Here is a 15,343-nt window from a genome sequence, read left to right as displayed (position 1 = left end):
CAACTCTAGGAATTCTAGGAACCAGGAATGTGAGTGGTAGCCATGTTGGGGTCTAGGAGGGGGACCATGCTGAGGACTAAGATTTAAAGAGATACTGTGCTATGTCCTAGGAATGAGTGGGAACCATGCTGAGATCCATGATTTAAAGAGATACAATGCTGGGGACTAGGAATGAGTGGAAAGCCATGCCACGGACCACAATTTAAAAGGATACCATGCTGGGGAACAGGAATGATAGAGGAAGCCATACTAGAGACTAGGAATGAGAAGAAAGCCACGCAGGGGACTAAGAATCTTTAACTAGGAAATCTACAGGTCCCTAGCAAAATAAGAATGAGTTGGGGCCTCCTATGATTATGTTTGTGGGTAACTTGTGTGAAGTACCATGGCTGTTTTCTTAGTCCTAATGACGGCCTGTGGGTCTATGTAATATACTAATGTGATACCTGGTTCTGTGTTATATACTGAAGCATACAATATACATGGCTTTCAGCCTCAGAGATAGGTTTAGTAGACTCCCCCTGTGCATCTCCTGCAAAGGACGATTCTGGAGATTATAAGAGCATGGTGTAGGCAGTAATGATGGATATAGGAGATAGTTCAGGTGATCCATGAACAGTCAGAAGAGTAGGAGATCTGACAGATTTGTGAGAAGTTGGACTGGTAGCAGATGAAGGTAGCAGGAGAAAGGTATTGGAAGTATGTGGAGTTGTACTCACCAAAACTTGTTCTAGTATTACTGACAATGCACATTGTGTGGATGAGATAGTGATGTGGGAGCCATCTTGTGAGGCCCTGGTCATGGTAACAAGAAAGAAATTTGTACGTTTCAGTGGACTCTTCTTTCTTCTACTGTGAACCTCCACAGGCCAGGTGATGCTTTGAGGCTTTATGCTGATATAGCACTAGGTAAAGGGGCAGCTAATCGGTGTGTGCCGCTAGAATAGTGGGGGAGTAGCAGAGCTCAAGACTACAGGTCTTCCCCCATGCGCTGCAGGCCATGCCCCCACCCGTACATTTCTTTTATATTTCTGTGGATGGGGATACATAAGGCATCTTTTTTTGTGGGGCCAGGTACACTTTTTATTTATACCAATTTGGGGAGTGTCTTGCTTTTATTACTTTTTGTCTAAATTTTATGGCAGGCGATACATTTTTTCCCACTACGGTGTTTAACATACAGAAAAAATATTTGTATTCACTTGGAGACCAGGCATTTCATATAAAGTGATACCTAGTATGTATGTGTTTCACTTTAATGTTTTACTTTTATATGTGTTCTAGGGAAATGGGAGTGATATGAATTTTTTATTTTTATTTATTTATTTTTTACTTTTTTTTTTTACTGTAATTATTAGACCCCAGGGGGTCTGATCACTAATACACTGCAATGTAATAAGGTCTATAATAGACAAGCCTGGGAACCTTTAATAGGCTCCCAGCTGTCATGGCAACAGATTGCCAGCCAGGGTCTTATTCCAGGGGCTGAATATCCATCCCAAAATGGTGGGAAAGCTTTGACAGAGGTGTCAGCGAGGATAATGCCTGATATAAATGTGGGCACTGATTGTGGCCATTGCCACTGGGTCTCTGCTGTATAATACTTTGGCTGCTTACAAAAATAGAGCGACACCTGTCTCCAGGTTTTGGGTGGTAATGACTCTCACTCTCATTAACCTCACAACAACTGAACTGCAATACCAGACAGAACCCTTTGACAAGTCTGGCACTGTTTCTAGGAAGAAAGCAACTATTCCTGACTAGTCCTGTATGACCCATTCAAAGGGAGTCTGTCTTTGGGAAACTATATCACACTAGTCTCAGTACATTATAGGACAGCTAATTTTCTAAATCTGCAAAGGAGGCTTAAGTGCAATGGGACGGCCTGAGCCTCAGGTTTGAAAGCTGAATACTGTGACCTTTCATTTCCATAGCTCTAAAAATATCTTTTATTCCAAGGAAATAGTGAATGTATTGGCCTATCTAAAGGAATGATGGTGCATATTGTCCACAATGCAATGAGACTGGTTTGATATTGAGTTTCCTGCCGGCAGACTACCTTTAACCAGAGGGATTATTTTGACTCCACAAATCTCAATCAGTCAGTAACAAGGTGCATGTTGTGCTTAGTATACAAATGCTGTGAACAACTGTATTTAATACTGTAGATACAGTGAAGTGTGGTCATTGTCTGCAGGAGATACGTGCTGGAGTAGCAAACTGAAGTATCTAGTGGGCTGAGCTATAACAGACAGAGCAGTTTCCTGTCCTGAGCTATATTTTGCTAGACAATTGACGTTCACTCAGTACAGGAAATGGTTTTCGCAACGGACTGTAGAATGCACATAAATAACAGACTACATGGGAATGAAAGCAATTACGTCCTATGGCTTGTGTCATGAATGATAGTCACAAGTGTAGTGTTCTTATTGTACAATACCTAATGATAAAGTGCTATATAGTAATTACACATTTACATATGATATACTATTTTCTATTTACATGACATTTACTATTATATGTAGGAGAAAAGACCTAGCCTATTAGAGCTGGTTGTGCCATTATTCCTAAAACATGCAACATATACCTATAGATACTAGTCCTAGTACCTGACTCTACAACTTTTGATTCACTAGTCCTCACTATAGTCCTTCTATACAGATATGCTGTCGGATGCTATTCTGGTTGCAATTTACTCCTATTGTATTGCTTCTGAACGTTGAATTAGGTCAATCATTCTGATAATTTGAAATTAATTTCTGAGTCCCAGGATTAATTATTTCATATACGATTTTAGGAGTGAGTCCCTCCCTAAGTTCCTTACACATTAGAATGCTGTGCAGCATTGGTGGCTTCTGTGGTTAGCACTGCAGCGCTTAAGTCCTTGATTCTGCAAGGAGTTTGTATATTTTCCCTGTGTTTGTGTGGGTTTCCTCCCATGCTCTAAAGACATACTGATAGGGAGATTGTGAGCCCTCAGATGGGACAGTGATTGTCAATTTTTTCAAAAGATAATTCCAGCAAACATTCCCGTATTAAAACTTAACCTATAATGTACAATCATCCGGAATATGGTACAATCAAAATTGACTAAGAGTGCTCATGATGACAAAGAAAAAAAGGAGAAAGCGTCTGTCTGACGCGTTTCGGAGCTCTAAAACAGCCCCTTACTCATAGCCTGGTGCTCCAAACATAAAAACACATATAAATACCAAGACTCATTACAAGTAACAGCTGTGTATAAACCGGAAGTGAAAAAGAAAAGAAAAAGAGAAAATAAGAAACAAAAAAAGGGGAAATGGAAAAGATAGAAACATCATACCAAAACAAAACCAGATCGTACTAAAAATAAAAGCAGATAGTGCTAAAAATAGGATAAAGGAAACAGATATAACCATAAAGAAACATAATATAATAATAATATAATAAAAAGACAAAATGACAACATATATGCGTTATATACATTAATCAAATAAAAAACTCTGACAGCGATACCGCTACTCACTAGACCCATGGTTCAGTCACTATGTGCCCTCAATAAAGAAGGCCGCGAGGATCCTATTGCGCATGCGTGCCAGTACTTGGGTCATGTGATCGCATGATCTTATGAATCTGACTATATTCAGAACAGACAAGGAATCTTACTGAATAACAGTAAGACAAAATGGAAAAAAAAAGGAAGAAATGGAGGTAAGTGCAAGGAAATATAAATAACTATGTATTCGTTTAAATATATCAAACAAGCTCTTTCAAGGAATCAAATAGACAAGAGAAATGGGAACATATTTGTCATTATTCTAAAGACATATTTGCAAGATAATAATGAGTATTGATACCTAAATTGATCTATATATAATTTTGAGTCCACAAAACACATCTAACATCGGACCCATGTAAATAGCATCCGATGATAGAACCATATCTCATAGAATATGTATATAATAATATGTTATGATCAAACTATGTGGAAAGGACAATGAAAATTAAGTAGAGCATAAAAATATGTTAAACACAAAAAGAAGACACTCATAATAGAAAGAATGAGGGGGGGAGGGGGAGGGACCACGAAAAATTAGAATTTATAAATATAAGATAGATCATGTTTATAATTCATACCCTTAGGTATACGTGTGCCCAGCTTTAGTATCCAAAAAGCTTCTTTTATTCGGACTAAATGTTCCCAATTTCCTTTCCTCTTTGGTTTCGCGATTTTGTCAATAGCTTTAAATTTGAAAGAGGATAAATCTCCATTATGGATTTCTCTAAAATGTTTCATAGTTCCTGTGATCTTAGATGAGATTTTATTGTTAATGCTTTGAATATGTTCTGATATTCTCAGTTTTAATGATCTAATAGTACAACCTATATAATGTATATTACAAGTGGTGCAAGTTATCATGTACACCACATGATCTGTGGTACAGTTCATGAAATTATTAATAGAGATGAGCGAACACTAAAATGTTCGAGGTTCGAAATTCGATTCGAACAGCCGCTCACTGTTCGTGTGTTCGAACGGGTTTCGAACCCCATTATAGTCTATGGGGAACATATACTCGTTAAGGGGGAAACCCAAATCCGTGTCTGGAGGGTCACCAAGTCCACTATGACACCACAGGAAATGATGCCAACACCTCTGGAATGACACTGGGACAGCAGGGGAAGCATGTCTGGGGGCATCTAACACACCAAAGACCCTCTATTACCCCACTATCACAGCCTAACAACTACACACTTTCCACATTCCAAAAAACCTCTATCAAAGTGGGAAAATACCTGGAAACCTTCTTTACTCCCCAAATGGATGGACACAAACCCCAATTTAAGCTGAACAAACAGTAACAACCACCCCTTTAAATCACGTTCCCCATGACAACCACGGATGGAATAGACAATGGGAAATCCTAAAGCCCTCACCCTTAACTGTCATTTTGAGTGTGTGTGTGTGTGATGTGGTAAGACCTTCCAAAATTCACTTTTCTAGCTCTTAACATGAGCCCTTCCAAACAAAGTTACAGGACCTTAAGCTGAGCTACCAGCAGAGATTGAGGCCCTTGGCATGAGTAGAGCCTTGCACCAGCAGTGTTTTTGGCACTTAAGGTGAGCTGAGCCTTGTACCAGCGTGTGTCCCTTAACATCAGGCGAGCCCTAAGTTCTGCACTTTGCACAAAAGTTCAACATTAACCTTAGTAGCCTTAGTAGGCCCGAGAACCAGGAACAGGTCTTGCAATGGCTGTCGGATAACGCTTAAAGCACATTGTCCACCAGCCAGTCAGCCTCTACCTCCTCTTACCCAACAGTCTTGTCCTCCTTCCACACAAAATTCCCAATCTTCCCAGAACAATAACCCCAACTGTCCCTGCTCCCCAGAGCTGTTCTCCCTTCCTTTGACTGTACCGCAACCTGCCCCTCCATTTCGCGATTCCACGGACCTAACAGACGAGTATCTGTGTCCAGATGCTCAAACACTAGAGTCTCCTCCATCTCCGGTCGATTTGGTGGCGGATGACCAGCAACCCACCCTCATCGACGACGATGAGATGCAGTTGCTGTCAGGGCAGCCAGTTGACATGCGCATTGTGCAGGAGGAGGAGGCGAGACAGGAGTTGGAAGAGGAGGTGGTGGACGACGAGGACACCGACCCCACCTGGACAAGGCGGATGTCAAGCTGGGAAAGTAGTGTGGATGTTGAGGCAGGTGCAGCACCAAAAAGGGTAGCTAGAGGCAGAGGTCAACAGCTTCGCCGAAGCCAGGCCAGACATGGAATGTCCGAAGATGTTCCCTTTTGTACCCAGCCCAGAAAAACTCCCCCATCGAGGGCACGTTTCTTGAAGGTGTAGAGTTTTTTCAAGGAATGCGCCGAGGACAGATATAGTGTCGTCTACACAATTTGCCTCTTGAAATCGAGTAGAGGCCCTGAGAAGAGCAACCTGTCCACCACTTCAATGCACCGTCATTTGGAATCCAAGCACTGGAATCAGTGGCAGGCAGCAACGGCAGGACAAACGTCGCCCGCCGTTCATGCCACTGCCTCTGCTCACAGTGCTGGCGATGCACTCCAGAGGACGAGCCAGGACATCACTTCATCTGCCTCTGCCACTTTGTTGACTTCTCCCTCATCCTCCCCTGTTTCTGTCTTATCTCCTTCTCCTGCACCATCAAAGGCACCATCAGGCGCTTCTTTACAACAACCCACCATCTCTCAGACATTGGAGCGCCAGCAGAAATACACCGCTAACCACCCACCCACGCAAGCCTAGAACGCCAACATCGCTAAACTGCTGGCCCAGGAGATGTTGGCGTTCCGGCTTGTTGAAACTCCCGCCTTCCCGGACCTGATGGCAACTGTGGCACCTCACTATGCCGTCCCTAGCCATCACAACTTCTCCCGGTGTGGCGTCCTCGCCTTGCACCAGCACGTGTCACTCAACATCAGGTGGGCCCTTAGTTCCGCGCTTTGCTGCAAGGTCCACTTGACCACCGACACTTGGACAAGCGCATGTGGTCAGGGATGCTGCTTATCTTTAAGGACAGGCAGGGTGAATGTGGTGGAGTCTGGTCCCGGGGTGCAAACTGAGGTACCCTATCTCCTCTCCCAGGCCAAAATTCATGGCAGGAGTAGACTGAAACCCTACGACGCTGCAACCTCCACCCCAGCTACTAGCGGCAAACGCTAAAACACTGGTGTGGGGAGACGTCAGCAGGCCGTGCTGAAGCTCATCAGCTTGGGGGACAGACAGCACAGTGCCTCCGCGGTCAGGGATGCCATCCTGGCTGAGATGGCTTTTTTTTTTCCCTGCTACACCTGGGGCCTGGCATTTTTACGCCTGTGATAATGGCTAGAACCTGGTAGCGGCTCTGGAGCATGCCAGCCTCCAACACGTTCCATATTTGGCCCACGTCTAACCTAGTGGTGCAACGTTTTTTGAAAACATACCCAAATGTACTGAAGCTACTGTTGAAAATGCGGAGCTTGTGCGCCCACTTTTGCAAGTGTACAGGAGTCGCTGCTAGCCTAAAAACACTCTAGCAAGGCCTACATCTGTCCAAACACAGGCTGTTGTTCGTCATTCACACATGCTGAAACCCTACAATACCATATCTTGAGCAGGGTGTGTGAGCTGCACAGACCTTTGATGGAGTTCCATCTACAAAACCCAAGGGTTCCTCAAAGTCAGCTCCCAAAGTTTCTGCACCATGAGTTTCCAGGGGTGGCAGAGTTATGGCTAGGGGCAGAGGCATGGATAGGGATGATGTCTAGGGGCAAAAGCAGTGTGGATGTGGAGGCAAGCTAAGCAGCAAAAACTGGGGGTACAAGCTAAGGCATGGACTGGGGTGATGTCTAGGGGCAAAAGCAGTGTGGATGTGGAGGCAAGCTAAGCAGCAAAAACTGGGGGTACAAGCTAAGGCATGGACTGGGGTGATGTCTAGCGGCAAAAGCAGTGTGGATGTGGAGGCAAGCTAAGCAGCAAAACTGGGGGTACAAGCTAAGGCATGGACTGGGGTGATGTCTAGGGGCAAAAGCAGTGTGGATGTGGAGGCAAGCTAAGCAGGGAAAAAGGTGGCTAGAGGCAAAGGGATGTCCAGAGGCAGAAGACAGCTGCATGACAGAAGCTAGACCTGAGCCAGCAAGGCCCAAGATGCCCTCTTTTCTAGCTTCCTTAGAAAAATTCCCCCATCAAGGCCACGTTCCTCGCTGGGGGAGATAATTTCTAAATGTATAGGTCGAGGACAAACTGAGTGTGGTTTACACACTTTGCAATGCGACTCCCCATCTCCCAGGCCTTTCATTCCAGGCTAAAGTACAGCACAACCCACCCACATGCCCAAGGCTTCAACGGCCTCATCTCAAAAATTCTGGCCCAGGAGATGTTGGGGTCCCGGCTTGTGGACACTCTGCCCTTTTTGGGCCTGCTGGCTACTGCGCCACCTCACTGTGCCGTCCACACCAGCACTTTTCCCCAAACATGAGGCGGTCCCTAAGTTCAGCGCTTTGCCCAAAAGTTCCACGTGACCAGCTATGAATGGACAAGTGCATGCGGACAGGGACGCTAACTTTTAATCTTGGCACAGTGGTTGAATGTACTTGAGGCATGGACCGGGTCGCAAAATGTGGTAGACTGACTTGTCTCCCCACACAACATTCCTGGGAGGAGGGCTGAAACACCACCCTCCTCCTCCGCTGTTAGATTGACCCCAGCTACAAGCTGGAAACGCTGCAACACTGGTGTGGGGAGACGTCAGCAGGCCGGGCTGAAGCTCATCAGCTTGGGGGACAGACAGCACACTGCCTCTGAGGTCAGGGATGCCATTCTGGATGAGATGGCAATTTGTTTATCCCCGCTGCCCCTGGGGCCAGGCTTTTTTGTCTTGTTGGAGGGCTCTGGAGCTTGCCAGCCTCCAACACGTTCCATGCCTGGCCCACGTGTTCAATCTAGTGGTGCAACGATTTTTAAAAACATACCCCAAATTAGCAGAGATAAGGGTGAAAGTGGGGCACTTGGACACCCACTTTCCCAAGTCTACAGTACCTGGAGCTAGCCGCAATACACTCCAGCAAGGCCTACATCTGCCTGAAGCACCTACTGTTGTGCGAGGTCACCACACGCTCAAACCCTAGATACCGTATGTTGAGCAGGGTGTGTGAGCAGCAGAGACCTTTGATGGAGTACCAGCTACAAAACCCAAGGGTTCCTCAGAGTCAGCTCCCTCACTTTCTGCACCATGAGTTTCCATGGGTGGCAGAGTTATGGCTAGAGGCACAGGCATGGATAGGGGTAATGTGTAGAGGCAAAAGCAGTGTGGATGTGGAGGCAAGCTAAGCATAAAAAACTGGGGGTAAAAGCAGAGGCATAAACTGGGGTGATGTTTAGGGGCTAAAGCAGTGTAGATGTGGAGGGAAGCTAATTCAACAAAAAAACAGGGTAGAAGCAAAGGCATAAACTGGGGTGATGTTTAGGGGCTAAAGCAGTGTAGATGTGGAGGGAAGCTAATTCAACAAAAACAGTGGGTAGAAGCAAAGGCATGCAAAACTCTACCCTGTTGGAAGACTTATTCCTAGGTCTGGAACACGTTAATGGCCCCCCCTAAACAAATTACTGCCACTCAGGGGCCTAGTGTCACCAGGAGGGACAAGTATAGGCGCATGTTGTGGGAATACCTGGCCGACACCAGCTCTGTCCTCTCCAATCCCTCTGTGCTCTACTGCCTACACTTATTTTCTCATCTTTTTTTCTGCACTGCACATCTCTTGCCTACTTCCTTTGGGATCTTAGAAGTGGTGGTCCACTTCCAAAGGTGGTAATTTCAGTGCTGGAGTTGTCAATAGACAGTGTAACGGGAGTAGCTGAGGTATCACTGTCTTAACCACTTTTTGGCACAAAATTAACTTCCAAAGCCAAGTATGGTGCAAGTATATGATGCAAGGACACCTACACACCTATCTCTGACACATTGGGGAGTTCACCCTCATGCGCCCTTTTGACCTGCACCATCATGCGCCTCTTCCCAGCCACTCCACATCTCCCAAGCTTTTCATTGCAGACAGAAGTACAACACAACCCACCCCCATGCCCAAGCCTTTAACAGCTTCATCGATAAACTGCTGGCCCTGGAGATGTTGGTGTTTGTTTATGCTTCTGGATACCCAGGCCTTCCGTCAGCAGATGGCAGCTGGGGCACCTCCCTATGCTGGGCCTAGCCGTTACTACTTCTCTTGGTGTGCTGTCCCTGCCTTGCGCCTGCATGTGTCCCATAACATCAGTCAGGCCCAGAGCTCTGAGCTTTGCTGCAAGGTCCACTTGACCACCGACACATGGACAAGCGCCTGTGGTCAGGGATGCTGCAGTGCTCAGGCAGGGTGAATGTGGTGGAGTCTGGTCCCCGGGTGCAAACTGGGGTGGCCTATCTCCTCTCCCAGGCCAAAATTCATGGCAGGAGTAGACTGAAACCCTACGATGCTGCAACCTCCACCCCAGCTACTAGCGGCAAACGCTGTAACACTGGTGTGGGGAGATGTCAGCAGGCCGTGCTGAAACTGATCAGCTTGGGGGACAGACAGCACAGTGCCTCCGAGGTCAGGGATGCCATCCTGGCTGAGATGGCATTTTTTTTTCCCTGCTACACCTGGGGCCTGGCATTTTTGCGCCTGTGATAATGGCTGGAACCTGGTAGCAGATCTGGAGCTTGCCAGACTCAAACACGGTCCACGCATGGCCCACGTTTTTCAACTTGTTGGTGCCATGTTTCTTTGAAACCTACACCATTGTGCATGATATACAGGTCAAAGTGGGGCCATTTTCATAAGTGAGAACTAGCCTCTGCTAGGCAGAAAACATTCAGAGCACACTCCTCTCATCTTCGCACTGTTGGCTGGCGGAGGAAGACGAGGGGGTTGGAGTGGCATCTGATGTCCCTATCCCACACGAGGCTAGAGGGTGCACTTCAGTGCATCCCATTGCTTCACCACAAATGGTGTGAAGGGGAGTGGAAAATGGAGGAAATGGAGAGTGACCCTTACAGTTGGGGCCAGCAAAGGCATGCCAAGTAACACACTGGCACACATGGCTGACTTCATCTTGGGTTGCTTTTCAACACATATTTCACATCATAAAGAACAAATAATACTGGATTTTTACAAGCCTCGAACCCCGGTCTAGGTCTAATGTCTGTTCCTTTCTTATATTAGGGGAGAGGGAAAAAAAATTACTTCAGTGATACGTTTAGCGTACATAGACTGACTATTAATGTGTATCCCACTTAGTGTTGTTAGGGTTACACACCGTCACAACCTGGCTAAAGCTTCTATAGCTGTTAATAAAGTCAACATAACTTTACGGTATCCAAAAAGACAGCTGGTACCGACAGAGAGCAAGACAAATGTCACCCAAAGCTGTGAGCTCTGAACACCCACAGTGACTTTGGCGTCATCATCATTATAAGGGAGCGTGTGGTAATAAATAATTTGGCAGTGCCTAAAACCCAAAAAGCTTATACAACTATATTTACATTAAGATACACAAATGTCACTTTTTAGTAGCATGTCATGAGACAAGCTGATAAGATCTTCCTTTGTGCAGTGCTATTTGAAAGTTAAACGCTGCCTTTATTTTAATACTGGAGAAGGTGCAGACATTAGATTTAGAACATGTTGTCTTCATTGTCCAAATCCTCTATATAGGTAATGTGTTTTTCGGGCCGAGCTGTCTGGGAACGAGCTGGTGCAGCACTGACAACCTGGGTGAATATGGCAAGAGCCTGAGATGTAGGGTGAATGAATCCCCAAATTATTTGGGGAATTTCCACTCAGAAACTGGCACTATATACCAGTAGCAAAAATTGTGGGTGCACATAACCCCAATATATTCTTTGAATTCCCAGTCAGACAATGGCACTATATGGCAGTAGCAAGAAATGAGGGTATTTGTAACCCCAATATATTCTTTAAATTCCCAGTCAGACAATGGCACTATATAGCAGTAGCAAGAAATGAGGGTATTTGTAAACCCAATATATTCTTGGAATTCCCAGTCAGACAATGGCACTATATGGCAGTAGCAAGAAATGAGGGTATTTGTAACCCCAATATATTCTTTGAATTCCCAGTCAGAAACTGGCACTATATGGCAGTAGCAAGAAATGAGGGTATTTGTAAACCCAATATATTCTTTGAATTTCCAGTCAGACAATGGCACTATATGGCAGTAGCAAGAAATGAGGGTATTTGTAACCCCAATATATTCTTTGAATTCCCAGTCAGACAATGGCACTATATGGCAGTAGCAAGAAATGAGGGTATTTGTAAACCCAATATATTCTTGGAATTCCCAGTCAGACAATGGCACTATATAGCAGTAGCAAGAAATGAGGGTATTTGTAAACCCAATATATTCTTTGAATTCCCAGTCAGAAACTGGCACTATATGGCAGTAGCAAGAAATGAGGGTATTTGTAAACCCAATATATTCTTGGAATTCCCAGTCAGACAATGGCACTATATGGCAGTAGCAAGAAATGAGGGTATTTGTAAACCCAATATATTCTTTGAATTCCCAGTCAGACAATGGCACTATATAGCAGTAGCAAGAAATGAGGGTATTTGTAAACCCAATATATTCTTTGAATTCCCAGTCAGACAATGGCACTATATGGCAGTAGCAAACATAGTGGGTGTATATAGCCCCAATTCTATTGCTAGGGGACTTGCAGGGTATTTCTGGGGTGAAGGTGGGGGGGCAGACCGTTGGAACGGGGATTTGGGGTGTATATATGGGGTATACGGGAATACACTGTCAGTGTATTCCATTCAGGATCCTGGGAAAGCTGGGTTGCGGCGATTGAGCCCGTCAGTGCCACGTTACACTGACAAGCTTCTCCCTGGAATTGAAGTTATATGTAACCCCAATATATTCTTTGAATTCCCAGTCAGACAATGGCACTATATGGCAGTAGCAAAAATAGTGGGTGTATATAGCCCCAATTCTATTGCTAGGGGACTTGCAGGGTATTTCTGGGGTGAAGGTGGGGGGGGCACACCGTTGGAACGGGGATTTGGGGAGTATATATGGGGTATACGGGAATACACTGTCAGTGTATTCCATTCAGGATCCTGGGAAAGCTGGGTTGCGGCGATTGAGCCCGTCAGTGCCACGTTACACTGACAAGCTTCTCCCTGGAATTGAAGTTATATGTAACCCCAATATATTCTTTGAATTCCCAGTCAGACAATGGCACTATATGGCAGTAGCAAAAATAGTGGGTGTATATAGCCCCAATTCTATTGCTAGGGGACTTGCAGGGTATTTCTGGGGTGAAGGTGGGGGGGCAGACCGTTGGAACGGGGATTTGGGGTGTATATATGGGGTATACAGGAATACACTGTCAGTGTATTCCATTCAGGATCCTGGGAAAGCTGGGTTGCGGCGATTGAGCCCGTCAGTGCCACGTTACACTGACAAGCTTCTCCCTGGAATTTAGCTCTTATAAGAGCTGTTGGTTGTCTTCTCCTTCCTATCCTAGCTTGTCCCTGCCTACCCAGAATCTAAGCCCTAGCTAAATGGACGGAAACCTCCGTCCCCGGTGAATTGCAAGCTCAGAATGACGCGAACCTGGGCGGCGCTGTTCTTTTAAATCAGAGGTCACATGTTTTCGGCAGCCAATGGGTTTTGCCTACTTTTTTCAACGTCACCGGTGTCGTAGTTCCTGTCCCACCTACCCTGCGCTGTTATTGGAGCAAAAAAGGCGCCAGGGAAGGTGGGAGGGGAATCGAGTAATGGCGCACTTTACCACGCGGTGTTCGATTCGATTCGAACATGCCGAACAGCCTAATATCCGATCGAACATGAGTTTGATAGAACACTGTTCGCTCATCTCTAATTATTAATATCAAAACTTTGAGTATTGGAGGTGTTGTTGAATTTGGATGTCTTGTCTGCATACCTGCAGACTTGACATCTGCTTTGTCCACATTTATGAAAACCCTTGGTATATAACCAAGTTTCAGAGACTGATTTCTGTTTGTCTACGAAAAGACTAGGAGAAACGTGGTTTCCCAAAGTTTTCCCCTTTTTTGAAACAAAATGAACTCCCCTAGAAAGTTCCCCTTCATCTTGGTTCAAAATACCCAGGTTATTATTCATAATTCTCTTTATGTTTTTATAATCCATACTGTACTTGGTTGAAAAATATAAATCTGTCTTGTTAGTCTTTTTATTTGTATTTTTGTTCTTGTTGTTTAATAATAAAGTTTTCCTGTCCATCCTACTGACTATATTTTTAGCCCTCTCAAGAGACCAATCAGGGTAACCCCTTTGTTTAAAACGGTTTCACACTGGAACAACTTGGGAAGCGTAAACATTATCCTCACTACATGCCCTTTTGAGTCGTATAAGTTTTCCTACTGGTAGAGAGCGTTTAGTGTGTTGTGGATGAGAACTTCTGGCATGGAGGAGAGTGTTTCCAGCCTCTTTTTTCCGAAATTGACCAGTGTGCACTCTTTTATTATCAGGGTCTCCAGTGAGTGTGATGTCCAAAAAATCCACTGCAAATGAATCCAAATGATATGTAAATTTTAAATTGAATTGGTTATCATTTTTGTAATGTATGAACTGTGATATCCTCCCTACATCCCCCGTCCACACCAACAACAAATCATCTATGTATCTTCCATACCAGCAGTTGTTCTCCCTGAAAGGGTTGCTGGTATGGAAGACACATTTCTCCTCCCACCATGCCCAGCGCCGCACCTCCCATGAGGCGACCTGAAGCGAGCGCTTCAGGCGGCGCTATGTCAGGGCCCCAGGGAGGGTGGCATTTTTGCTTCCCTAAGCCAGTCCAGGACAAGCTGTCCTGGACTGGCTTAGCACCGAGCGGTGGTTTGGGGAGGCCACTGGAGCAGCGCTGCTCCAGCAGCCTCCCCTCACGCTCAGGCAGAGAGCAGGTCATCTCCGTGCCTGCTCTCTGCCTGTGAACGGCACTAAGCTACGCCCCCTCCGCTCGGCCATGCCCCCTCCTTCCGGGGGGGGGGGGGGGGGCTTTCTGTAGTTCACCTCGGGCGACGAAAGGGGAGGGTTCACCCCTGACCATGCCATAACTAAATTTGCCAGCGAGGGTGAGAACCTCACCCCCATTGGCACCCCAAAAACTTGTAAATAAAAAATATCAATAAACATAAAAAAACTATGGTGGAGAAGATAATGTACTGCATCCACAATGAATTCACAAATCTGTGGAGAAAAGGAAGAGCATTTTTTCAGATGATTTGTTAATGCCATAATTGCTGTATTGTGAGGTATGGAGGGATACAGAGAGGAAACATCGCATGTAGAGATGAGCGAGTAGTATTCGATCAAGTAGGTATTCGATCGAATATTACGGTATTCAAAATACTCGTACTTGATCGAGTACCACTCGCTATTCGAATGTAAAAGTTTGATGCAGAACCAGCATTGATTGGCCGAATGCTATACAGTCGGCCAATCAACGCTGGTTCTTCTCCTACCTTTAGAAGTCTTCTCCGTGCAGCTTCCCCGCGGCATCTTCCGGCTCTTCATTCACTCTGCCAGGCATCGGGCCTGGGCAGAGCCGACTGCGCATGTCCGCTTGTAGTGCGGGCATGCGCAGTCGGCTCTGCCCATGTCCGATGCCTGGCAGAGTGAATGAGAACAGCCGGAAGATGCAGCGGGGATGCTGCAAGGAGAAGACTGCTCGGAGGATCCAGCCCGACCCTCACTCGTGGACTTGGTAAGTATAATTTGATTGAATGTTGCCTACCCCTGAAACGAGCATTTTCCCCCCATAGACTATAATAGGGTTTGATATTCGATTCCAGTAGTCGAATACTGAG

The sequence above is a fragment of the Leptodactylus fuscus genome, chromosome 1, assembly GCF_031893055.1.
Source record: "Leptodactylus fuscus isolate aLepFus1 chromosome 1, aLepFus1.hap2, whole genome shotgun sequence".
In the NCBI taxonomy this organism is placed as follows: domain Eukaryota; kingdom Metazoa; phylum Chordata; class Amphibia; order Anura; family Leptodactylidae; genus Leptodactylus; species Leptodactylus fuscus.
This window is presented reverse-complemented; position numbering follows the sequence as displayed.